The sequence below is a fragment of the Anas platyrhynchos genome, chromosome 3, assembly GCF_047663525.1.
Source record: "Anas platyrhynchos isolate ZD024472 breed Pekin duck chromosome 3, IASCAAS_PekinDuck_T2T, whole genome shotgun sequence".
NCBI lineage: Eukaryota > Metazoa > Chordata > Aves > Anseriformes > Anatidae > Anas > Anas platyrhynchos.
The window spans coordinates 5,592,042-5,617,500 of record NC_092589.1 but is presented as its reverse complement, the minus strand read 5'-3'; the positions used below and the strand labels follow the sequence as shown (position 1 = coordinate 5,617,500).

Below are 25,459 nucleotides of genomic sequence, written 5' to 3'. Positions count from 1 at the left end.
GACTGGGAGTTTTTTGTTCTATTTTAGTTTGCGTTTATGATGAGACTGTCTCTGTTCCTTTAATCAGCAAAATGTCACCAATACTGAGTAAGAGAAGACCATGTTATGAAACCTCATGTTGTAACATTCACCCGTCCACCCTTCTAGCAGCACCTACAGCCCTTGCCTCAACCTCCCCCTTTAGCTAGGCAGTAAAACAAACCACATACAGAAAGCCTCACGTTTCCATAACCTTCCTACAAGCATCCCCTTTCTACAAAGTTTGTATAGTCTCAAGTGAGACTAAACTCTAGTTCATCAGCACCTCAAATGAAATCAATTTCCTGCCAATCCAGCCGTTTTGCAAAGTCTACTAGCAGTGAACATCCAGACTTTGGTACATACCAAAAACCCAGACACGGTTTCTCCTGGATCTGAGTATGAATCTTACACCTGCCACCCTGTGGGAGACCACTCAAGGAAGGGTTCAAGCAGCACGAAGCTGGGACGTGAGGGCAGGAGCTAACAATGCCCAGGATTTTCTTGTTAAGACAACTGGATGGGGGTACCATGGAGAGGGAGGTAGATACAGTTTTGGCCCATAGGAAGGTTTTTAGCTCATAGGATCAGCAAGCTCAAGTATCTTCAGAAAATGCTTTCTGCTGTGAGGCAGGAAATAAGGTATTTCTAGACATCCCTGTATAAGGAGCCAGGTTTATGCCCAGACATAAGGTCCTACATCTGCTTGTGAACAAAAGGTAGCCAAGTAAGGATAATCATCTTCTAAAAATAGTTAGTTTTGGTAAAGTTTGGTGGTGTTGGGTTTTTATTTGTTTGTTGTCACGTAAGAAGTGAATTTCCAGCCCTCATAGTTCCAGAGGAAAAAATGAAAGCATGTTTGATACACATTCTTTAGGTCTGGCCAACAAAAAGTAAAGAACCCTAAATATAGTTTCATTTAACATTCGTAAAAGTTTTAGTCCATGAGATTCACGAGTTTTCTGAGTTTTAGTTTGTGAGATTCAAAGTCATCATGCTGCTTCTCTAAAAAATAGATATCCTGAAAGTATTCACATACAGCAGCCTTGGTGAGCAGATCAGGAAGTCGTTTGTGTAGATTTACCATCTGATAACTCGAGTTCCATGCATGTGGGCATACATAAGGCCATGCATACAGCTAACACGAGAGTCTCAGATTGTGGTATTGTGTTTGTGTACGTATTTCTTGTCTGATGACCCTGAACTTTGGGCTGACCTTTCTTGAGAAACATGAGTGACTTTTTTGGATATCAACTCATCTGTAACTGAGCCTGAATTCCCAACAGAAACAACAAGCCAGTACCTCAGTGCGATTCAAGACAAAGTGAAAGAGCAAACACAGGACAGAATCCAAACCAGCAAATACACTCTGGCTGGTTTGGGGTTCTGGTGAATCCTCACACCGCAGCAGTGCAGCTGAGAAGACTTTTTGCTTGTTTCCTAGTTATCTTGGGACAAGCTTTTTTGAGGCTGTGATTCTGCCCAGCCAGACATGATTCTGCACAGCTTACACTGAAATCAGGACATTCTGAAGGATTTCACATCATGCATTCACATGCACTCAGGGCACCAGTTGCTGGCATAACGTTACCTGTTACCATAGAAGTAACAATAACTAATAACAGATTTGTATTGATTGGATACAATACAGCTAATCTAAAAATAAAAATAAAAAATTAAAGGAGGCAATATCTTATAGTCTCAATAAAAATTTGCCCCCCTTACATTATGTTCTGGTGAAGATCGACTGAATGACTACAAAACCAGTTGCACAAAGCAGTATGACAGAGACAAAATAAAAGCTGATGTTTGTGTGTGGTACACTCACAAACACTTGCAGCCACCTCTTCCGATGTGTGTTCACAAATGTAGAAAAAGGCTTTGTGGGGAGCTGATGTGCAAGGACATGGCTGGAAATAATTCCTTACTGAAAATGCTACCTGATGGCTAATTGGGATCACTACACTTGTGTCAGCGCTGTGAATAGTTTTATCAACTGTTATCACGTAGTACCAACTCATGGAGAATTTAAAGAAAAAATGAAATTCCAGGACATGAAAAATTACTGAATTACAGAGCGATCTTAGTGTTTTAATTGAACAATTTTCTTAGAATATGGGGGGGAATGATTCATGCAGTTCCCCACCTCCACAAGCAATTTTTGCCAACCCATCTGCCACCCCAAATGTTTAGTCCAAAGAAACCCCATTGGTGGACTTCTGCTCCCTCTGCTGGATCTGCAAAAATAGGTAAGAGCAGACCTGTTCCTTCAGGAGAGAGGAGCTCAGCTTCCTCCAGCATCACCAGAAGGATCATGCCCTACTCCAACATGGTGCTGACTTCAATGGTAAGATCGGCTCGCAATTAAATAGCATTGTACAGCTATGATACTTCTAAACAAACAAACAAAACAAACAAATTAAATACATGAGGGAACATCAACTAAAAATAAAAATGACAGATCACAATTTTATCAGTGCTCTCAGAATACAGTATTTGGTGGAAACTAAAAAGAGGTGTAATCCAAAGGAAGTGCTAACACCCCTGTAGGCTTGCAGCATTTCTTTCTAGCTTTACCAGTTGTTTCCCCTAGCACACGAGCATGCTGCAACATGAGATGATGGCTCATTGCCACATGTGATGGGAGACAAAATATCATCCTCACAATGGACAATAAAGTCTGGCTTCTGCATTCCAAGTCTGAAACAAATAAATGCTGAATTCCATTAAAGCCTCTGTTCACGTGAGCTTTCCTGCAGCCTTCACTGTACATGCTTTTAGAGTCTAACTACTTAGAAATCACAGGCGTTGAACTGTTTAGTGACTCTGATCCTCCCATCAGTAAACTGATCCAGCGATAAAATGTAAAGGGCTGGTGCTATTTGCATTTTTACTCAGTTTAGTTACAGATCACAAAATAAATTAGCAAATTGAGCTACAAGGCTTCCGATTTGCAGCAACCAAGCCTTCTAAATAATCATCTATGCTTAAATACACAAATCCCTTAAACTACAATGATTTCTTTGACAAGTAAAACTGTTATATAAAAAAAAATCCATCCCTCATATACTTCTACATAACAATCGCTTTAAAGAAATGTGACAAATTAAAGTGCACAATTTCTCCTTAATATACTTCAGAGAATTAAAAATATCCAATGAACTGAAATGCTAAAATCACCCATGGTATTCCTTCCGAGCTGTCAAACACCGATCCTCCCAGTTTCATAAAAGAAAATTTAGAGGTGCTTTCTTGTTCAAAAGATCAGAAATCCTGACACGGTACAGGTGGCTGCATCGCAAAACCGACCACCACAAATGCCAGCAATTAGCATCACTACTGGCAGCATCTGAAAAGCAGCCAAATTCGTGGAGGCTGAACAATTCTCCCACTGCTCAGGTTGATCCTCCAGGTCAGGGCGAAGGCACACTCGTGGACATTGCAGGGGGACCCGTCGTGCTCCTGTTATGCCATTTATCACGCTTCACTGGCCAGCCACTTACACAAACAGCTCTGAAAAACTCCGCAAAAACTCAGGGACTTGGCACATTAAAGATCAGTCTCTGTTTAACGTGAATGACTTTGTTAGCTATGGCCAAGGTAGCAATTTAAACACAACTGGTGTTGGAATCGGGTCACTCAGATGCTGAAGTTCTTACTGATGGGGCCCTGAAGTGCCTCTTCCTGAGCAAATTTAGCATTTTCCCTCAGACCTTTTTTTGATAAACACATACATGAAGCAACACACATTTCAGGCATGTTTCCATGATGTCTTGTTAGTAATCTGCAACGTGTTAGGACTACTGGAACAGTTTCCTTTGACCTATATTAAAAATATTTAAATGTTTAAAATATTATCCCTTTCATTCATATGCTAATGACTGTAAACAGCGCTCCAGTCAACACATTACAGAAGCCTAAATAGATTTCAGTATGACTTAACATCTTCTTAGTAAATTATGCATAATAGTTACTAAATGGATGTACTGAGGGCATTGTAAAGTTGCCACTCCGCTCTGCAGTAATAAAGGTACTACGCACTTCTAAAAAAAACTGACAAAAATGCCATGGGAGTTTAAGAAAAAAATCACAGGAACTATGTATTCCACTGGGTACAGAAATACTCTGGCGATGATATATTTCTGTGATACATGAAGAAAATATTAAAGACGAGAAAGTGTGTGGTTTCAGTTCGGAACGCTTTGTTTCTGCACGTGTGATTTGTTCATTGTCACTGCTAAAGGGGTGCAAGCAGGCACTTGATTCATCGCTGCACATGCCTTCCTGATGCTAATCTCCTCTCTCCGCTGTGATATTTCCCAACAATAGTGGTCATCTAAATACTGCTAATCCTTTTAGCAAGCACTAATAATTATGCATTAGCACAAATAACATTAAAGCTTTTTTCAAATAATTACATATATAATGGATGTGTCTTTAAAAAGTTGTTTACAGCTAATTAACCAATGAATAATTGTTTTCTCTTCCTGAAACAGGAGAAAGCTTATCTTGGAGTCACAGTTAAAAATGCTTTCTCTCTCCCCTTTTTAAAACAGTTTTACAGATGTTGTTAGCAATTAAAACTGTTAAAACACTATTAAACCAAAATTTCTTTATTGAAGAGATTACTCAACCCAGTTGAATTGTTTTTTAAAGTACTGGATCATTTCAAATAATTTCCAATTTGGATGATCAGTGAATGGTCTGAACATAGCAAGACCCTATTCCAAACAGTTCAGATCCTTTACTATCACAACACAGGCTGCTTGTTGCTATATGACTAGTTTAATTGTGGGCTGTAATAAAGGTCATAATTAATATCCCAACACAGACACTAACAAACAATTTTAAATTGCCAGCATAATCAAATGATGCAAACATCTATGAGCTACAAAAGTTCATTGCCGCAACTGACAATTTCTTAATTGTATTCAGTCATTCATGGAAATTTTATTAACATCGAACTGATGTATCCTGCCCTTACTCTGTCACAACACCAGGGATCTAATTTCATTATTTTCCACAAGATTTGCTTGACTACTGCCATGATTCTAATATTGCTTTAGTCCAGATGTTTATGCTATTTAAATTAGGAAGAAAAGGCTTTTGGGTAAACACAATTAAAGAAGGGTGGGTTTTTTGTTGTTGCTGTTGATTTTTTTTTATTATTTTTTTCTTCAAATTTAGTTTAACAAACTTCTTTTAATTAATGAATATGGCTGCAAAGTAGATGGGTTTTCCCCCCTCATTTTTTATGCTCATTCCCCACTGTGTGCAGCACACATCCAGTCTATGACTCCAGCTATTTCTAAATATAACAACCTTTTAATTTTTCACTTACATTTGAGGGCTCATTAAAGTGAAAGATAGCAGTGCATGACAACTGCACTTTTTGTCCTTTTACTATTAAATCAACCTCAAATATCTTCTGAGCAAAACAGAAATGGTTTCAGCCTTCTTCCCTCTTCCCATGGTGTTAAACCCCTGAAGTGGATCTGTGACTGAAGACTTTTTCAGTTTTTCTAATGTTTTAAGCATTCAAAATTAATCTACAGTATCTTTGTGACAGCACAGGAATCTACAAGCAGAGCACTGGAATCAGACTTTTGCTTCTGCTTTTCGATTCCACTTGACTACATTCATTTTCTTCTCCTGTTGGACAACAGCATTTCATTGAGAGTAAATTTCTTTCCTAGAAAACAATGCTATGATGTCTAAAGTAGGATTCCCCCTCCTCTTGTCTGTCTTAAGGAAAGCTGTTTTCAGATTAAAATACGAAATATCACATTAAAGAGCTAATAAACACAAGAATACTTAGGTTTAAAAGATGCAGTACTGTTTTAGTAAGGTCACAACATACCCAAACAGCAAATACACGCTTCTACACCAGAGCACATGCACTTGAATATTATTCCTAAGTGCAAAACTGTTGATAATTTCAGTATGCACAACACAGCCTTTCAGAAATAAACTGTCTTGGGAAAGTATTTTTAAAGGATCCTAACTAGATTTTCAAGCGAGCATTTTGTCAACATTTGTAAAAAGACTGAATAATTTGTGTGATTTCAGCTGACTGAAGATTCACACCGCGCCGTGCCAGACAGTCATCAGATGCACTGAAAACTTACTGCTGTAATTAGTTAGCAACTGCTTTTATAATTCACAAGCACGATGAAATTTATAAATAACCTCAGTATTTGCTGTCCTCACGAAGTCGTGTATTTATTCTATGTGTGGAAGAGGTCATTAGCACCTTTTCACTCTGCAAATTCCTTCCCTCCCCAAAATGTGGTGGAAGGATGACACAGCCTGATTGATCTCCACTATTATTCCTGTGATATGCCTTACGTTTCTCTGAAGAATGTGACTCTCATTCTATCACCCAGCAAATTTTAACGTGCGGGAGCACTCAGGAAGCCAAAAGTTAGGTTTGCTGGTTGTTGATGCTGTTTTGTTTTGCTAAATTGCAGGCAGACAGTTCCCAGGGCTGCGCGAGCCCTCTGGGAGCCATGCAGCGATGCCGTGTGTGTCACAGCAAGGCAAGCTCCTCATGCTAATGCTATTCAGCACTGGCGTTGTGCTTCTATTTTCACTATTATTCTTTCAGATGTGACTAGGAATAAAATCTAGGCACCACGTTACACTTACACATGCAATGAACATAGCAAAAAACTTTTTTTTTTTTCCAGAAATGTTCACATTAATGAAGTGTAACACACCTAGCAGAAAATTATTAAAACATTCAAAGTGCACAACTCATATGTATTTTTTGTAAAATACTTCCAAAAACCGGCACTATACCTTTAAGCGTTGCTCTAGTTCCATCATGTGCTAATATGGAGATCTATGTTTGGCAATCTTTCCAAGTATACCATGTCAATTTTACAAAAACTAAAAATATTGTTGAAAAAATATTATCCCAAGAACATACGTAAAATTATAAATATTCAGCACATCAAGCTTTTGATATACTTTAGTGCACATGAACTGAGTAGCTGTCAAAATTACAACAGGCAACTCAAGTAATTATGCAGATTTATGCAAAACATTAACAAGAAGAATTAAATGCACAAATGAGGTGGCTACACTTGAATTGTTAAGATTATGAATAATTACCATGAATCTTTTTGCTCTTAATATAACTTGTTTTTGATAAACAAAGCCTTAATTATCAGAATACTTTTGAGAATTTTGGTGACCTTCATTAATCTTACAAAACAAGTCTCTTGTGTTCTGCATTGTAAAAGGCACATGCTTAGAATAAGTACACAAACCATGGGAAAAGCATATGTTAATGGCTACTACAAACCAGTGAATGATACCTCCGGCTTTAAGTACACAGCATTCCACACACGTCGCTGAAATAATATCGAGTATTTGGAAGTACTCTGGGCTGAATAACATCTGACAAAGGCTAGAGACAGACACTACATGAGAAACTATTTCATTTTGCAAAATAACAGGTTACTTTACGAACGGAGGTGAAATACCAGCCTGCTAATTCCTCATCTAGGACATGGGGTAGGTGCAATAAATCGCTTCCACGGGCAGCAGAGGACCCACAGTGTCCCCACCCCAACCCTCGACCACCTCCTTTGGCAGCACATGGAGGGCAGAGCCCCCTGCGCTTGAGGCACACACACCCAGCTGCCGGGTAGGGCGCAGGGAGCAGTTCTTCCTCCTCTTCTTTGGTAACTTCCACGCTGCCCTCTTCCTTTCCGAGGACCGGTGGGACTTCTTCACGGCCCCTCTGTTAATTTCAGAATTAATCTGCGACGCTGTCATCGGCAGTGCAGCAACCCGCGGATCAACAGTTGCAATTCCCCCGCACGCGGGCGCGCTCCCAGCTGCCACGGAGCAGCCGCTTCGCCCAGGCCCTGGCGCCCTGCTTTGGGACTAGGAGTGAGGAAGAACTTTGGAAGCATGAAGGCTTTAATGCCAGCCACACTACCTCTTCCCCAGAGAGCAAGCTGTCAGATCGGTGGTGGGTTTTGTCATAAAATCTCTCCTAGGGACCTGAGTTTGTTTTGACAAATGCCAAATGGCTTTGATGCATAAAAATTAACTTACGGAGGTCATAATTAGACAAAATACAAACTTGCATTTTGCTGGTACTCGTATCGCTCTACAGTGTTGAATAGCAAGAGCGACCCAAATGCCACCCGGAGCTCTGTACAACAGGAGCCTCTGCTTACAATTAATACAACGACAAAATTCCCCTTCGCCATGAGAACCCACGTGTGTGTGGTTCGGCGCGTTGCTCCTGAGCACGGTCGGGAAATACTTGGCACAGGATGCTTTACTTTAAGTGCATTCACGTACCGGGGTACTGTCTGGAAATAGAGGTTTTCAGCTAAATACAGCAGGAGGCTCGGACAGTGACCCATCACGAATTCAGATTGCATGAAGACATGGCCCTGCACCAGGCACACTGACCGCAGTTCCCCCATTCCACTTGGCAAGGCTCTTCGTCCCTGGAGGGGTCCCTTTTGTAGCTGTACGGGTAGGCCAGTTTTCGGATCCATTCAATCCCTCGTCTCTTTTACAAAAACTTTAATTAGAATATCAATTGCAAAGACTCTTTTCCCCAGACAAAATGGACATCCAACAAGTGGGTATTGCACCGCGGCCTCCAAATTCTTTTACATCAGCCAACAAACAGCAAACACTTCCCACTCCCAAACATCATTTCTGCAAATACAACCAGCTCGTGGCTGCACATTTTGCTGATCTCCCTGCATTGCAACTCCGGACTCTCAAGACGTCTCTCTCAGTTTCTAAGAATACAGCTAACATTTCACTGCTTTTACCAAATACAGTAAATATTTTAATTAGCAAGAAACAATGTAACTAACTCCAGCTGAACTGCATACATAAATAAGCAATGAGACTATTTTAGAGCTATTATTTTGCTTGCTTTATGAGCTGCTTGTGAGTTTGAAAACTTTGGTCACTCAGAATTGTATTAATAAACACTGACCTTCCTCAGCAGAGTGAAATCCTGATGTCAGGAAGCTCTGGCTGACAGCAGCAGCGTCACACAACTTTACCGACCTGCCTATGCCACTGCTACACCACCTACACAAACAGAATCCCAGCTCGTGTGAGGAGGATAAGTAAGACAGCCAGAGATGAGACACAGATGAGAACTACAAAATCAGTAGATCTAGTGTACTCTGAGCACCTTCTGTTTGACAAAAGAAAAATAGACCATTCAAAATCCGAGCCTTAACATGACCACGGAAATCAAGGAGCATCTCCTTTTGTGGTATCAAGTTATTTTTCAAGAGCTGCTCGAAGCAAACACACTGCTAGCCACAGACCTCGTATGCAAGTTTCCTAAATAGCCCCCGGTTTTTATCATTGTGTAAAATTAAAGTAAAAAAAAAAAAAAAGATCAGAAAAGAGGAGTCTTCCCATGCAAATCCTGACCGAACCTTACTGGTAGCAGCACTACTGGGAGCTGCCATAATAATAATCTTCTTGCTACCACTCGTGCCTATTTTCTTTAGATACTCTACTAGCAGCAGTCATTTCCTCGATAATGAGCCTGTTTTGGAGAAGAGCTAATTTAGAAAATCAGAACAGGGTTACCACCAGCAGACATTGTTTTCTTAATAAATGATCATTTTATTTTGAATGAATGTGCAGTTATGCCCTGTCAAGATGTTCTTGCTTTACATGAAATTTCTCAGTATTCAAAAGGTTACAGTGTGACATTTCTCTTTAAACAGACAGTGTTGACAGAATTTTTACTAGTTCCTTATGTAAAAGCATGAGAAGTAATCAAGTTTACTAAGTAGACAACATTTATTGAGAGACAAAAGGAACCGCTAAGTAGCTGCGGCACCTTTTTCTCCACCAGGGTTTGCATGCAGTGGCCACAAAGGAGCACGCAGCAATCCCAGGTAACACAGAAGTGGCACAGGTCGCAGAGGTACGTGAGCCATCACTTTGCTCATCAGTAGCTGACTTCTTGAGTATTTGAATCGGCAGGAGCCTGGAACGTGCGGCCTGACTGCGGCTGGATCAGCCAGGCCAGACTGCAGTGATGCCACGCTAGTGACTGCACACCCACGAAATCCAACTCCAGCTGTTAAGCCAGGTGTTGATGGGAAGCCAAATTTGTGCATATCAAATTTACATGCCACTTGTGCTTCAATACAGACCTTGCTCTAATACAGCAGCTTCCTGAAATAAAGCAAGTGTCAGGCATGGAAGAGCCACCACCAGGACAAGAAGGAAAGAAGCTATTTGCTAGGGTTTTCTAGGACAGGGTGCTCAGAGATGTCAGCTGATTTCACGTGCTGCGCTGATTTCCAAGAAGTAAGTCTGGCATGAGCTGGAGAGATCCAGCCAGTCTTTTCTTGAACGACGGGCTGCTCTCCAGGAGAGCAGGAGATACCTGCTTAGATAGACCAGGTCTACTCAGGCCTGGTGGATAAGCAAAATCAAAAGCTGAAATGCCACCAGAGTTCTCATCAATGTCACCTTGAGCTGGGCCATTTTACCACTCAACAAATCTCAGCTGTAGGAGTGGTAGTTAGCAAAGAGCTTTTGAAAAATCACAGCCTGCAACCACAGCACCCCTCTGACTGGTCCATGCCAGTCAGCAATCGCATCGTGTAGGACGGAAACACACCTGCCCTGTCTGAATTCACAGAGCCCGTTCTGCAGGGACACGGGTGGGGGATGTGAGATGTTCCCATGCATGTTGACGGAAGGCAAAATATGAAACAATCAATGGTTTTCTAAAGATTCGATAATCTTCAGAGGCTTTGTCTGGTAAAACGATCTCTCATTTAGTATGCTAAACAGCCCTACTTGCATTCTGCAGCTGTCAGTTGTGCATTAAAGGTTCTTCAAAACACCCTAAGAAACTCACCAGATATTGGAAGATAAAATTAAAAAAAAAAAAAAGTGTCTCCTATTGCCAAGCCTTTCAAAAAATACAGATGTGTCTAAGTCCAGAGAAAACCAAAATGTCAAGAGCAACTTAGCTTTCAAGTTCCCTTTAAAGCCCTTCATCAAATCCTAAAGCCACTAACAAGTGGACTAAATGCTCTCCCTCCCTTTGGCAGATGTGTAATTGAGGTTTGCTCTTAGAATAAGGTAAAAATAAACAAACATTATTAGAGGGAATTCATTCCTGGAGAGCTTTTACTGCTGAACATTTATCAGTGTATGGAAGATGGTACACAAAGTGCTTTTTAATCAAAATCCTCTTGATCACCAGCCACAATTTTCCAACCCTCTGAGCACTCCTCTCCGGATCTCTGTGGTTACTCTTTCAACTTCAGCCTTTCTGAGCATTAGTCTTCTGGTCTTGGTGCAAGTTAGAAGAACAGTGATAGGGGCTACAGCGAGAGCAGATTCACGGCACGCTCTGCTCTGACTCCACGCATAAATACATGGTTTTGAGATGAACTGAAAACTAATGCACTTTGGGTTAAAATAGAACAAGTTCACTGCAACAAGAGCATTTACTCCACACAGCTCTAGTTTGAGAACACTAACAGTTCTGTATGAGAGACTGAGGACTTGTACAAGCTGGGTTTTCCATGCCTGTTAATGGGTAGAATCTATACACGTGCTCACCACAGACCGCCCCGCTGTTACCAACAACAATACACGAACTAATTGCTGTTTGCTAATGCCTTTTACTTATTTAATCCAGTCATACATTTTGGTTTAGGGTAATATAAAAATCCCACTTCTGACATTAAAAAGAGATTAAAAAATAAAGTGTTGGTTTTCCAAACCAGTGACAACAATGACTTAAATGTCTAATCCCATTAATTACTAACAATGATCATGGTTTAGTACTGCTACTGCACTGAAGTGTCAAACAAACAAACATGAGGGTTGTATATCCTCTGCATATGTATTCACACAGCGTACACTTCTGCTTCTTGTTGAAGAGGAACTCTGTGAAAAGGTCTGAAAACGTTCCTTAGAGACTTTAATGCTGGTTTTTGGTCTTGGGTGCATCCCTCTATACCAAAGGCTGTGTGTGCACATGAACTGCACATTGCTGAACATTCAGGAATTTGTAAGAGCAGAAGCAGCATCAGCCTGTCTATAACATCTGTATGTCATTGTCCACAAAACCTCACTATTTTGAGCCCATTGTCTTTACTGGAGGCATAGCAGACACTTTAGAAAGCTATTTCTTCTTAATTCATTCCAGTGAATGAAAATGATTCATTCACTGGTAAACTGCTTTAGGAATTCTCTTTAAAACTTGCTGTTTATTTCTAGCTTGAGTTTATCTAGTTTCACCTTCCTTTGACTCTCATTGCACCTTTGTCTTCTATATTGCATCTGCCATGCCAGTATGGATTCATCATTTTAATTAAAGCACTGAAATTCAATATAATGACTGTGTATCAGAACGTTGTCAAAGTTGTATCAAAATTATCACATGCAGATAATGCTGCAGCACAGTGAGTTTTTTTGGTCTCAGCAAGTGGAATGAGTTGGATGAGAAATAAAAAGATTCCCCAAGCCCTGGGGCTCACCTTCGTTTTAGTGTGTTCTGAACAGAATGCATATTCAGTGCAGACAGCAGTGGTTGGTTGGGTTGGTTGGTTTCACTTTTCTACACAAGCATAGAGCAAAGAGGGCTGCTTGCAAATTTACAGAGCATATTCTGTACGCTGTTGTGTCCCATTTATTCCGGGGAATTACTTGATACAGAGGCAAATACACAATTAACAGCTTTAAAAATGCATTTAGAAAATGCATCTAGTAGTAAATCCATTGTGCTAACCAGTGGATTTTTATTTTTTTTTTCCATAACCATCAGGTAAAAGAGGAGAGAGACAGAGAGACAGAGGTTTGTCCTCCTTTGGTACCGCTGGCAGATACAGGCATCTCTTCCAGACTAAACCAGGAGGTGGGCTCAATAATTTCAGCGTGTTTTTCACGCAGAAGGAATCAGCCAATGCCCTAAACTGTGGAGCGTGCTTCAAATCCCTCCATATGAACCTGTGTGAGGACTCACAACTCGAGTTACTTCTGTAGCAACCAGGCTCTATTGGAAGCTGACACCTCTTTGACAGGCAGAAAGGGGAGTGTGAAACGGAGCCTAATTCAGAAAATCACACTGCTCTAGTGGGTTGTTAGCCTCACTGTGGAGAAGACGTATAAAAGCGCTTGTATTTATTCATCCACAAGGATCCAACAGCTTCTGCTTAAATGAACTCCTTTTTTTTTTTCTTTTTTCTTTTTTCTTTTTTCTTTTTTTTTTCCTGCAGTGGCTCTCCCCCACACTCCTGGATCCACAGCATTTAAAGATACAATTCCCAGTACCACAAACACTCCATACGAAAAAAGTGCTGGAAGTTTGTATATCTGAAAGTCTTAAGTGCCTGAGAGGTAATGAACAGCAGTGAACATAGAAATTGAACCTTGAAACACATCATTTTACTTAATATCAGGTTTTCGAGGCATAAAATATACCACTTATAAACGTAAAGAAATCACAGTGACACTGAAATAGGTGTACAGTTGCTTAGTCCTATAGTCTTGTTTCAAATTTAACAGTTAATTTTTTACATCAGTCATTTGAGCAGATGATAAGTGGGAAGGGATTTTAGTCATAAAAACTATCATTTGTAAAGGCCTCATTTAAATATGCCTTAATTAGCATTTTCATAACTGAGTTATCAGGTTTCCATTAAACTCTGAAATTCTCACTTCTGTTCCCACTGGACAGATGTCCACATTGCAAAAATAAAAACTGTACAAAATCTTACAACACTGTAGTTGGCAGTAGCTGGAAAACAGTCTGAAAGAGAGAATGAACAGAAAGAGCCAATCTTTTACCACCCCTTTCTGCACTGAATCCAACCATTAGACAGTGTGCGAAAGTCGGTACTATTGGTAAGTATATCTCCTTGATCTAGCAAATGACAGGACTTATGTCCTTTTTTCAAGTCAATCTGGTATCTTCTATTCATACGATGTTGAAGCCAAGGAAATAACCCGAGCCTCTAAAAAAGTTGCGGAATTGCATAAACTTTTTTTCCCCTCCAGATTATATCACATATAAGAAATGAAGATGACATTCTTGGGCAGTTTGGGAATGACACAGAGCTGGCACGCACCATGGAACTGCTCTTTCCCAAGACAGAAAAGTACTGAACTTTTTTCCTTCATCGGATCTGAAATGTTTAGAAAAAAATCCCAAAACAAAATTCGAAGCCTTTCTAGTCCAAAAAATCAAAAGGAAAAATCTACAGTCAACCTAAAAGCAAAACCTAAATAGCAATACTTGCAATTATATAAACAATCTTTTTCTTCTTTAGAGCTACAGTACAGACAGTAATCAGCTATAATCATTGCTTGTGAAAATGCAAGATTTACACTGCGCAAAATACTTTAAAAAATACAAGAAGCTCTCAAAATACATTTTCTCCATTCAACAAAGAGAAAAAAAAAATGAAGCTAAGTCAGGACACTCAGTGTTATTTGCAGCAATCATGATAAGTCAATTCTGGCTTAAACCATGATTGTTATAAACACTCACAAAACATATTATTTACCAGATGGCAATCTTACTCAAGCAAACACATCAAACTTATGTTTCATTATTATCAAATAAGGATGAACTTGCCACTGGGATAACCTCCAGTAGTTAAACAAACACTTCCCCATGAAATGAACACTGTGGTTTCTGTTACTTGAGAGGCGTACAGCGTAATGCACTTCACTTGTTACCTTTTACTCTGGTGCCAAAACTCTTTTTTAACATAAATAGCTCAATTTCTTTAGAAAGTTGAATACTTCACAGATGTAGGAAAAAGCAGCAGAAAATGGCAGCCGCTGCTCGGTAAGAGCACATTGGATGAAATTTGGCTCTCAGCTATGATGTTGTGACCTGACTGAAGCAAGCAGCAGGGCTGCAGAGGCTGTAATGAGAATGCAGCGTTGCCTTCAGCCATGACACAGTATGGGAAAAGTAAGCGCTAAGACACTACGGACTGAATTAATTATGTACATTGAGGCATACACAGACATATTTATGGGTTGGCTACAGCCTAGTAAACTGTGCCTGACTGTGAAAAGACTTGGGTGCTAATGCTGACTCTGCCACTGATTTGCTCTGTGACCTGAGGCAATTCAATAAAGCCAAAATCTTCGACTTCAGGCACCTTATTCATATTTAAACCCTTAAACAGTGACCTGATTTCCAAGGTGTTGGGCATACACCACCCCCACTGAAGTTACATTTAACTATATACGCATTAGCAGAGCAACCTAGGTTCGGGTTTCTTTTCACAACACACAGCCACGATCACGTTGCACCAAAAATGTTCCCTGATCCATCCAACTTGCTGGTGGTTCAGAGAGAAAAACTCATGCCAAGAAACGCAGACAGAACAAAACAGAAAGGATCTGCATGTCTTGTTGCACAAACACATACATGTGTGCATACACACTTGCCTATGTAAATAAATGTATATACACATGTATGTGAAGACAGGCTTAAGGAAACCTTTTTTTTTTTCCTTTTAAAAAGAGAGAGCTTTCATTCGTTAAAAACTGATTAACAAAAAGGAAACAAAGTAGAAGACCGAGCGCTTGTAACACCATGCATTAGCTGCCACAAGCAAGGCATATTCCTGCAGTTGGACGCGTTACATGCTGTGCTGATAACTACAACATTTCATGCCTGCCCATTGCCAGTATTGACATGCTTTTCTGCAAAGCTTTATCATTAGGTGCAGGAAAACCTGAGGAAACTGAAGAAGTCACACGTGCATTAGTGTATTGCAGTGAGCTATTTAGCTTGGAATCAGGCTTGTGCTGAAATACTAGCTTTGGACTACATTTGACTCTCAAAAAAAGTCAATACTAGAACTCCCACTGTCTTCACTGGTAAAAGAAAAAAATTAATCCTAGTGTTTCTGCCAAGCTATGAGCAAGAGAGATTCTGCAGAGACAACACCATACAAAATAAGCTTTCTTTGGTTTTTCAAGTGCTAAACATTAAGAGGAAACAATGTCCGGTCTCTCTCTTTTTTTTTTTTTTTTCCCCCTGTTTATCTTACTTGCCTTTTTTTTTAATATATAAAGTTATTGTTAGTCTACATTTAGGTTATACAAAAGAATACTTATGCTGAGGAAATTATGAAAAATAGAAGGTAAAGCTGAACACAGCCTTCAGGACAGAGCAGGTTGCAGTGAAAACCCTACTGGGAGTCACAAGGAGGATATAGAAATGCTGCAGAGCTTGCCTTCTTTTTCCCTTGAACTTGTCCCAAGGCTTTTTTTGTTATCTGATTAATAACAGGTGGCAATGACTTAATTCTCTTCCTAGCTGGAAAAAATTCTTTCAGCAGATCATTACCTCTGGGCTCCATATTGCCCCTTTTTGCAGCAGGACACTGGAATGAGGAACTTCTCAGGTAGCTGAAGTGCTGGGAGCCAGCATGTGGAAGATGCCCCAACGCTGGGGCAGACATGATTGTTGCTGCAAGTTCTGGAGATAACCCAGCTTAGGAGAACACACAGCGCCTTCTTCACAGCTCATCCATAAACCTCTTGCTTTTCTTTGGGCCCCCGTCTTTCTCCTGTGTGCATTGCCATGTATGCATAAACCAGGCTTTAGATGAAATGTGTATTTTAAGATCAATTGTTATCTTCGACCCTCTATTTTAGAAGGGCATTTTCCCATAGTCCCATACTTAATACAGAAATATCATCAAATAATGAATACTCCAGTTCAGGGATTCCATGCCTTTAATAACATTTATCAAGCAACTATCCAACATTTATCCAACTATCCAACTAACCTCAGCTTCCATTTTAAGATGTACCAGTGCCTCCTGAGAGAGCAGGCAATCACAGAGTTATAAAGACACCCTAAGGACATTGTCTAAAATAGTCATTACATATAATTTTTAATCCAAGTATTCATACTTATAAGTTTAATAGGCATTAAAGAAAAAATAAAAATGAAATATTTTTACTCCTACAGAGAATTAGAATGTGAACTCGTTTTCTCTTATTTCCATTTCTCCCTCCTCTTCAGAGGCAGTGCTGAAGATGTAGGCCTAAAGTCTTAGTCTGGTGTGAAAATTAACATCAGTGTAACCAGCAGCCCTGGGATTGTACACTGACGCTGACTGTGTGTGTCTATTTCTGGGAGAATTAAACCCAATTTTATTAAAGATCAGAAGAGAGAATTCATACTTTTCAGGACTTCCCATGATCTGATGCGCATTTCTACACACCTAGACTTTACACAAAGCAGCATTGCTTAGAAAACAGCACTGTGTTTCCTCCCTAGCCACATTTTCTTGCAGAAGGCCACCCTTCATATGAAAGCTAACCAAGCTTGAGAGAAAATTCTTTCTTCATTTTGGCATGCTTCTTCTCAGAGATGCCAGGAGCAAGTTTCACCTCCTATCAGGAGAGGATGCAGTGCCCATGGCAGGGAGTGCTGGTGATGCCACAGACATAGCCAGCCATCTTCTGCCAGTTGTCCTCACTGAGATCACGCTTGGCACCAACACAAAAACACCAGTGTGGTCGGCTTCCCTGTGGCTCTCCCAAGGATCATGGATTTTCCCTTTTCCAGTCACAGGCACAAGATGTGCCTGGAACAGCAATTAGATGGTATAGAGAAGATTAAAATTGAGAGAAAATGTCCTAAGCGATTCCGAACTGTATGTTGTCTTGATGCCACTTGATAAAACATGTTCCCTTGTGCCTTACACAGCTGCTGGTTTCATTTCACACATGCATCAGCATCCTGCCAACGAGACACCTAGAAATGACCTTCAGTGTTGGCAGCAGCACTCTAACACGCTTCTTCATACCCAGGGCTGTCTAGGAGGTGCACTCGTGAGACCACCATCCTAGTTCTCTCTAACTTTATCCTGTCACCTCCAAGCTTTTTCCACAGCAAGTCTCCATATAGGCTGTGGAATCCCACAGCTTGCAAAGACCATATTCCTTCACTGATGCTGAACCCACAGCATCGCATCATTCTTTGCTCTTGATTTCATAGCATTTCATTGCCCTAATTCCATTCTACCAATTTGCCATGTATTCCTCAAGGCCTCTCAAACTTTGTGGAGTTTGGTCAGCATGGAGTGATAAGCATTAATATTGTGCCCATTCAAAAGCAAACAATGGCACGTTTGCACTCTTACAACATGCCACAGCCAGCCACAACTGATTGGCAACACCAACTACATTTAAGACCTGCTTCTATAGTCTTTCCCTGTAGGTTTGCTATCTGCACACATACCATCTACAGTTCAGGGATACCATCCATCATCCATAAATGCCATGGAAACTGTGGATTATACAATTTTTTTTTCTCTGGTAGTGGAGAAGACTTCTTGGATCCATGGTGTCAGACAATTACTAAGAGCTGCAGGAGACAGACTTGACACACACTGTAAGTAAAAACAGTTGGACAAAAATAGCAGACATACCTTTCATTGCCATTTACATGGACTGGATTCAACATCCACTTACTTTTAACAGGTTTATGTTTACAATCGCAATGTAAGTCAAGAAGCAATTGTGAGGGTGGGAAGAAGAAAAGCATGGACAGTATATTGGCAGTATGTACAACCCTGCTGTTTTATTTGTTAAGTGTAAATGTTAAAGGTTTCCTATTTCAAGTCCAGAATTTCCAAAAATACATTTCATCTTTGCAAAATTTCCCAACAAAGAGAAGATGAGAAAACACTGATAATTCTGAAAATCTCCAGCTGAGTTGTACTCCTGAACAAACTGTAGCTTTAAAACCTAAATATTAATTGGGGCACTGAATCTGTCATCGCATCACCATTCAAACTCCACTGTGAAATGAACTCACAACTTTGATTTCTCCATGTTATGTTCATCTTTGATTAAGAGTTGTTCATGCTGAAGATATGCTCAGCAAGAAAAAATAAATAATGCAAGTCATTTTAGTTAATCAGCACTAATTCTGATGTATATTAATCGTATGCTGTTACTAGCATCATTGTAGAGAAAACAAAAATAGGACTTTCCTTCTCAAAAGGAAAAAATTACCTTGTATTGTCACCAGTGTATGATATTACCTTCTACAACTAAATGCTTCTTATCAACATCTATTACACAGAATATGTGTAATTTCAATAGAGTTATAGCTACTTTGTGTGCCTGGGAAATGAATATGACACCTGAAGTTTTGGACCATTTTCCATGATCTTCAATGACACGGAACAAGACTTAACACTAATAACCCTGTAGTCCCTGATAAATGATGAAAAGCTTTATTTTCCTTTAATTTGATGAATCGCCACAGAGATGCACATTCACATCATGTACCTTAACAGGAGTAGGCCTTCTGTGTAGTCAGTGAAAACAAGCTGGGACACGGTCAGGCACTGTGAAGTTTCTTGTGGATGTTCTACTGACTTCAATAAACACACGTAAGTAAACATACATAAAAATATTTTAGTAATCTAAAATGAGTCTGTGTGAACAAGACGTATTAACTAATAACTAAATTATTTCCAAAATCTACAAAAATTCATGTTTCTTTCAAGATTAAAGAAAAAAAAAACTTTGTTATTACAGTGTAATAAACAAACAACGTCATGTCATCATACTGTGCCACGTATCGTGTTTCATCAAATACGATATATTTCACAAATGCTATGTAGAAAAGTGAGATAATCACTTTCAGCAGACTCAACTGTAGTCATCTGAGGAAAATCAAAATATTATGCTTGTCCTATGGCAGAGAAATGTCACATATAAAGAATATATTCTAACAAAACTTGTTCTGTGTGGAAGAGTTAAATTTCTCCCAGAGTTTTACATATGCTTCCTAATATCTGTGTAGGTGCTTTATAGTTTAGGTTATGTCAGTTTTGAAAAACAAAATATAGCATCAAAATATGCATTTAAGATGTAAAAACTGTTCTAGATGCTAAAATGACAAACCAGGAAAAAAAAAAAAAAAGTTTGTCTTCTTAGACACCGATACAAGTTTCTGATTTGAGGGTGTGTTTAATACTAGCGTATCCTTACCCTAAAACAAGTGGTAAGGCACATAAATCTTGTGAATTAAAAAGTAAATTCTGCAGCATCTTTTAGATCAGACAGGAAATGCTTCAAGGGAAAGAGATATTAGCAAGTAGCACTTGCTCAGGAGAGATGCAGTGACCCCCCTGCACACCTACATCTCAGGTCATGCCAGCTCCTTGCTTCTGCCGTACTTCCTATCTTTCCACACCTTCTAGAAAGCAAGAAGTGCTTTCACTCTGAACTTGCCAAAGTGTGCTTTCTGTCAGCAGAACACAAGTCCCACCTTGAGAGCAGAGCTGAAGCAATGCACGGCCACAGGAGCTGCAGCCACAGAGCTGGCACATCGCTTCAAAACCTGCCCACTGCAGTCACGTTATGATCTCCTGTTACAGTGAGCCTTCTCAAACTTCAATAAAAGATGCATTTTCTTTTCCAATGTGCCTTGCTCAGGCTAAGATGATAATGCAGACATGGGAAACGAAGGTGTTGTGCATCTTCTTGTGCACAACTCTCCTTCTCCCAGGGCAAAAAAACAGGAGCAGTGGGATCAGGCTACCGGTGGCTGCTGCTCATTGCCGGGTACTGTCCCAGCCCCAAGCAACTCGCTGCCTTTCTTGCTTGTGTTCTGCAAAATCACAGCCCATGTCCTCTGAATTGGTGCTGCATCTTTGAAACAGCCTAGGCTGTAAGACCACTGCAATTTGTCACAAACTGGAGATAAAACAAATCACTGGTTACAACAGCTAAATGCTTTGTCTCCATCTTTTTCCGGTCTGAACAAATGGCATTACTTAATTCATCAGGTATTCTTATAAATGGCCTCTTGTATGAATCTGTGCAGGAGCTCACGTGGTCTTCAGCTTAGGCGATAAGACGTGAAAGTACCTCTTAACTAAAATAAACTTCATAATTATAAAAATAATTAGTGGACCTTTAATACTTTTAATAGAGAATATTTTTCTCACAAAAAGGGACACTTTTTCAGCAAAATCACCTCTTTTTTCCCCCTGTGATTTTGGTTTGTTTTATATTAGCAAACAATTACTATTTAGTAAAATGACGAAGATGAAAGTAAAATACTTCATGTTATGAACAATAGAAAAGGGTCATTTCTTTAAGTTTTGTAGGTGGCTAGAAAGAGAAAAGAAGAAAAAAAGAATATTCTTACAAACACCCTGAAAAGGCTGATACTTTAACTTACACCTAGAGAATTAAGTATTTATAACCTTTTCATACTATAAAGAGTACTATTTATACATATTTTTCCCTCCACCACTTAATTATCAGTCCTATGCTATTCAGAGAAACACTGGCACTAAAATAAAATGCCACTTTTTGGCTTCTAAACATTTTTGTTAATATTTATTGGTCTAGAGGTACAGCATTAGGCTACCTCAGCAAATGAAAACTCCCAGTCTAGAAGTCTAAGGTTTCATAATTTCTACAGATATGTGCAAAGACAATGTTTTTTAATATATGAGAAAGTTAAATAAAATATATCACCATTCTCTACCACTATCTCAACCATAATTGCACTGCAATTCTTATCACTTCAATAACTAACAGTATCTTATCATGTAAATGCTTCTACATGACAATTAAGATCTCTGTTTGCCTTCAAGTAAATCTAAAGAGTTGTCTTTAATAAAACAGAATAAAGCTAAGAGATGTCAAGTATCATCTCTCAACTACCAAGCACCCCCATGCTTACACAAAATTATACAGGATTAGCTTGCCTGGCAGTTTTAAAGCTACAATCTGGACTTTGTCAACTTTTTGGCACTGAAACTAAACTGCAAACCAAGAAGATTACAGCTGGCAGTGTCATTTTAATAGCAAGTTTGCTGAGCAGCATTCCGGAGAGTTCAGCTTCACCTGACATAAACCCCTGGATCTGAAAGTCTAACTCGGTGCCTGAAGACTGCCAGGGGCCGCGAGGCCACCGACTGCAGCGAGCGGTGGCATTTCCAAGCCCTGCCTGGCTCCCAAAACCACACGGCAGCTGCAGCGGGCAGCAGAACAACGGGCCAGCTCCCTCCTGGCACTGGAGCTCCCTGGCAGTGGGACAGGGTGGGAAGCGTGTGACCTGACAGCGCCGGTCGGAGACCCCAGGCTTACCCAGGGGAAGGTGAACGATACGTGCTGCTGCTGTGAGAGCTGCCTGAGCCCGGCAGAGGTCCTTTATGACCTGAGAAAATTTGGGCGCATTCACCCCGGCATGCTGGAAGCGCAGAAAAAGCCATTTTTGTGCTCAGGGCAGGAAGGACTACAAATTAGCTGGGGAGACAGAGCGGGGAGGCAAAGGTGGAGTGCAGAAGGGACGGCTGCTGCATTGCCTGGTGGCACGCAGCACAGACCAGTCTCCTAAATTACATCAGAAAGCTCTGGCAAAACTTCTGCTCCCTTGAAGTCTTCTTTGAATTCTGCCTCTATTTTGGACTTGTGCTTTAAAAGTAAAATCCAGCACTGACAGCACATTGCTGGCTGATTTATAGAACAGTTGGTATAACTTCCCAAACAGGGTTACAGTGCCTTAGATTTAGGGCCAAATTTTGTTCTTATAAAACTATTCATCATTTCCCCAAACACTCTCAGAAAGGAACTCCAGCAGTGTCCAAAAGCAGGGCTGTGGCAGCAGCCTCCAGGCTCAGCGAGCAATCAGCTGCAACAAAGGAGAAGGGTGGGGAAGGAAACAACTTTACACACATTTCCCTATCTAAGATCTAAGATAGATCCCTATCACAGATCTAAATCAGAACTCTCTGCCCAAACCAAGGGTCTCTGTAATGTCTCCCCATTCTTTAACAAACATCTGCAAGCAGTGGGGAAAGAAACAACAAACTATATACATAGTGATAGGAGGCAAAAGGAAAAAAAAAGGAAAAAGCATAATTGGGACAGAAGGAAATAATCCTCCCAGCCTAGTGCTTGGTCTTAGAATGAGCACGAAGGAGGACTTAATATTTGAATCTATGTTGGATGAAGAAAATTAAGCAATTTTTTAAAAGGCAAGTCGATACAAGCTTATAAAATGCTTTCTTAGAATGAGTTACATGAGCAACAGATCTAAGTAGAAGTCTGAAGTTCAATGACTCAAAAACTATATATTTTCATCCCTATCCCCAAGAAGTGGAAGAGAAACAGTTACCAAAGGGGAAAAAAAAAAAAAAAAAAAAAAAAAAAAGGAAAGAAAAGAACAATGCATAATTCAGAGTCAGAAATATTAGCCCTTGCCAACTGGACAGCTACAGGAGTCTCTCCAGTGGTTTATTCAGAATTTCCTCAAGTGAAAGAAGACGGTTTGTTAAAAATGACACCTTGGGGATGCATATATAATCCCTCTCTGACTTCCATGTCATGTTTCCTCAGTTTACTTCAAGTCAAAATAAATTTTTTTCCTTGCTCCTGGCCCTGTAGGGTCAACCCTGCTAATGAAAATCAAGCTGTCTTTTTTCTGCTATCAACAATAGTCAGATAACAAAATACAGGTTCTGAACTTGGCATGTTTATTGTTGGTGATGATGTATAAGCCGATAGCAGACAGCTTCATTTTCTTTAAGCTGGGCTGACCCTGCAGAGAGAACTGAAAAAAAAAACTTTTAGTTTTGACTAGTAGTAAAACAGTTGAGCAAACATGACATGACATGGATGTCAGAGTGCATAATATAACTGCATGAACTTCAGTAACATCAAGAGAATATATGGAAATGTTAAAATTTATGTAACTAACCTTTGGAGTATGGTTTATGATCTTTCGTGTTTTAATTACAGATATTAATATGCTGATCAGAGACAAAATTGAAAGAGAACCAGAAAAGATGCCTGCTAAAAAAAAAAAATAATAATAATAATCTTTTTTTTTCCCTATGTAACTTCTGAAGTACACTTGTAAAGCTTTATAGTACATGGCACAAACTACATGACAATGAGAATAAAAATAACGTGCAACTGTTGTAATTTGCACGTACCAGGATATGTAGAATAACATCAGGGTTATTGCAGGTGACCCATAAAACGGCAGCACTCCCGTAACAGCTTTGGAACCTCGCTGAAACAACTGTGCAATTACCGAACTTTCAACAGCAAGCAGGGTTTAAAGTTATCATGTAACAGCATGAAATTACACAGAAATTACAGTTTAGTGTTGCTACTAGTTTGCAACAGATCAGGAGTCCTCTCCCATGCCCTCCGGTGGGAGAAACCGATGCCATGGCTAATTCTGAAACGCCAAGTTGGCAGTGCCCTGGGGTCCCGCTCCACAGGCGCTTTGCTTCCCAGCCCAGAGCAGCCAGGCTGGCAGTGTGTCACCTTCCTCTGCATCCACACCCACAGAGAAATCGCAGCCCCCCGCAAGGAGTCAGGAGCTCTGTGCCTCATCAGGGTGCACCAACTTTGCTCTTTTAGGCTAAAAACTGCAAGCTTCCAACTTCCTACCCATGCTCGCAAGAGCCTGAGAGTGCGGGGAAGGGGCTGGTGGAAAATAAGAAATCTCTGCCCTCCTATATTCATGGGACAGCACAAAATAAAGATGAAAATAGAAACACAAATAGCCAGTTCCAACAAGTCAACCTAACAAAGGATATTCAAGGCCTAAACATTTTTTTCTTCAGAAGTATTGATTCCAATGAATCCTACCACTCCACAACTGATTTCTGCCTTTCACTGATTTTTTTTTTTTTCTGGTACGAACTGGATGATGAGGTGACACGGCCTTTGACTACAGTCATATGAGCTAGGATCCAGAGTTTCACAGGAACATACTTCATCGAGACATCTCGAGAAAATAAGGAATTACAGCTTAGAAATAACATCAAACTGCCGTGTTACATGGAAGGAGTTCACTAGAAAAGATAGGCATACATTGGTGTACATTTCTGCAGAGATGTGTTTAGAAAAAAGGTCTGCAGGGTGAGGTAGCACCTTTTTTTAGATGTACAAAATGCTAATTAATTTTACTTAAGAATATGATTTTTACATTTCAAGAAATCAAAAGCCTTTTCTCACAAATTTTAGAATTCCACGTACAAAACAAAAAATACCTTTTAAAGTCAGAAATGTTGCAGTTCTTTGGGGTATAGCCATTCACAAGATACCCACCAAAATCAGTAGGAATTTCTGTTACAGAGGCACTCCAGCACAAAATTTTCAATAGACGCTGCCTTGTACACCCAGACTACACAAAATGTGTACCAGCATGGATGGGGGTAAGAAATACTTATTTGAGAAGCAACTCAGCTACCATCCTCTTCTAAATATACAGTGATAAAGATTTGGTGGAGTTATTTATTGGTGCTACCCACTGCATTCTAAAATAAATGAGACATATTTTGATTATTTTTGTGATAGTCTTGGACTCCCTCCAAGTGCAACATGGCTTCTTTTTTTAATAGAGAGGTTTGGACGGAATTGTAAG

General features: G+C 40.0%; 1 protein-coding gene across 2 annotated transcripts in view; it reads right to left on the bottom strand.

Moving 5' to 3' along the window:
• LOC106016886 (uncharacterized) overlaps positions 1-25,459 on the bottom strand; it is a 538,115-nt gene that overhangs the window by 376,021 nt on the left and 136,635 nt on the right. The window contains exon 1 of one of the 2 annotated variants that reach the window (XM_072035213.1): positions 385-547. The exons of the other annotated variant lie outside the window; for it this stretch is intronic. The gene's annotated coding sequence lies outside the window, so the exon portion shown is untranslated. Of the gene's footprint in view, positions 1-384; positions 548-25,459 lie in introns of those variants that run through there. 2 annotated transcript variants of the gene reach the window in all.